The 2,611-nt window shown below is 30.8% G+C and overlaps 1 pseudogene; it reads left to right on the forward strand.

Moving 5' to 3' along the window:
- Window positions 1-243: 243 nt before the first annotated feature.
- LOC112453179 lies at window positions 244-2,276 on the forward strand (annotated as a pseudogene).
- The last annotated feature ends 335 nt before the right edge of the window (window positions 2,277-2,611 follow it).

Raw genomic sequence — 2,611 nt, forward strand, 5'->3', positions numbered from 1 at the left:
ATGTATATCTTGTACAGGGTCATATGACCATGATCTTGTGCCATTAACTTAAAGCGGGGAGCACACACTTCTGCACAACGCATAATATATAAGCATAAGAAAATTGATTGGTCCATACACATGTGCATAAGGAAATAGACCAATCAGTTTTCTTATGCTTACGCATTATGCGTTGTGCAAAAGTATGTGCTCCCCGCTTAAATCCTCATCGTTTTAAAGATTATTTGTTATAAGAACAACACGTGGCTATGTATACATACAATGCAAGTCATTATTATCCGTAAAGTCTGTGGTTTAATTCCATCCTTATTATACAATGTATTCCTTGATTAAGAAACGAATTTCCTGTTTTAAAGAGAAAAGTTAAGATTCTCCATAAGGTAAACTCTGTTCTAAATAGGTATACAAATATAAAATCTTTAACAATGATTGAGATTCATGGATAATATTGTAAAATATATATGTATTTCCTTTTTATTAAATAGATTCAGAATTAGTTTTTCTCATAATGAGATCTGCAGTGGAAGAACAACTTAACCTAATAACATCAGGTTCTATTACTACAGAATCAAGTAACGCTCGCGTAAACGTAGTATAGGTTAGATTACCGGTTTCTTACAAAATATGTGATTTCTGCCCAGTGCTCTGAATGTTATGTGATTTTTGCCCAGTGCTATGAATGTCATCTAGTCATACATATCAAGAATTTTCGATGGGCTTCTTCAGAAGATAGGATACGAAGAAAATCCTATAACGGCAGGGAGCTGATGTCGAGGAGATTTTCCTGTTTACGCGAAGAAATTATCGTAAGTTATTATTATACTACAGAAGTAACGCTCGCGTAAACATAGTAATTTACATTATTCTTTACACGCTCATTTGTATGTTCAACATGTAGATACGTTGTGTACGTGTGTTGGTGCAAAATATAAATTCGATATACTAATATTTATCTCGTTTATTTAGACGTGATAGAACACAATAAAGCTCACTTTCAAAAGTCCGTCACCTTTGGATCTTTGCTGTGGAACTCATTGCCGTCTATGCATTGGATATCTACTATTGGAAAGAGACACTCGCATTCTGCCTGTATATATACGATAACTCCATGTACGTCTGGTGGCTGCACAGCTACATGGACGACGTTCAATGATTTATGGCAGCTAGATTTGGGCACGAGGACATGGGCAGATCACCATGGGCAACTATCCATCGCCTAAAAAACTTGTGCTACTATGCTTTATTATAAGAAAAGTTTGATTTTGTTCGGAGGCTGGTCTCATCCGTTGCATTAGGTAACTATTGAAGAACCAGCTTCAGTTAAGATATTGTATAAGCATATTGTAAATTTATATTAGATACTACAAAAGCATTCTTTAACTAAATTTATATAATCAAATCATGATCTCTGGAAGACAAATAGCCAAACTGTAATGTTACAAATTATATTATTTATATAACTTCTATTACTTATTTTACTTACAATTCTTTGTATTATAATAATTAAAAAAATATATATGCATATATAGGTTGAAATACATGGTATGACAGAATGATTTTATGGCTCAAAATAATAGAATAAATGTTTCAATATTTATAGCCTTGTTTTCAAGCAAAGGGACTTTGAAAGTTAAAAAAATATGTGTGTATTGTATAATAAAATATATTACAAGAGATAATATTTTTTTTCAGCATAAATGGATGGCACTGAGCGTTCTCCAGGTCACATTCGCAAAATGCACACGCTTCATCACAAGCGTCCAGTATTCCAAAAACAATATCATTTTACAGTGATAATACTCTGAGCATGGCCGCATTTTGCGATCAACCTCTGCGTGGTAATTCGAACATGAAATACGAATAGACAACGTCAATTAAAATCACTAAGGAGGATGGAAGAGAAAATTCGAAATAAGAAGACACAGCTGACGAAAGTATCCAAAAAAGCTGAGAACACATTGTCGATATTTGTATTGGATATTACCAATGTTCTTTCGGATGACTGCAACTCTTTGTGGATTCCCTTAAAGCAAAACGATCATTCGGAGCCTGATGAGAGAATTCTGTATTCTCTTGTAGTAAGAAGGGGAAAACTGATAGTTTTTGGAGGTATTCGTAAAGAACATACAACATTAGGCTCCACCGAAGTAGACGATTCTGTAGTGTATAATGATCTCCATTTTATAAATCCACCTCGATACGTTATTTAATATTGAAAAGGAATTTAAAAAATAGTATATTATTTTATGTTATTACTGTAAATGTATAATATTAAATGTAGAGAAAATGATAAGAAACATATATGTTGATTATATTTATATGAAATCAATATTTACATAAATTGCCTTTAAACTTTAAATATGTTTATTAAAAAATATGAGGAACTCTAAATATATATGTACAAAAAATATGGCAAAAATAAACAATAAAAATAAAAAATAAAACTAAACAATACATATCTTACATAGATTATTAAGATAAATTAAGATTTAAGACTTAGTTTTATAAAAAATTGAATATTAATTATATTTCACACACATAAGGAAATGTATACATATATACACATATATATATATATGTATAAATAAATAAAAATATTTAAAAAACAAAA

The sequence above is a fragment of the Temnothorax curvispinosus genome, unplaced genomic scaffold (genome assembly GCF_003070985.1).
Source record: "Temnothorax curvispinosus isolate PA1 unplaced genomic scaffold, ASM307098v1 QBEX01004107.1, whole genome shotgun sequence".
Classification (NCBI taxonomy): domain Eukaryota; kingdom Metazoa; phylum Arthropoda; class Insecta; order Hymenoptera; family Formicidae; genus Temnothorax; species Temnothorax curvispinosus.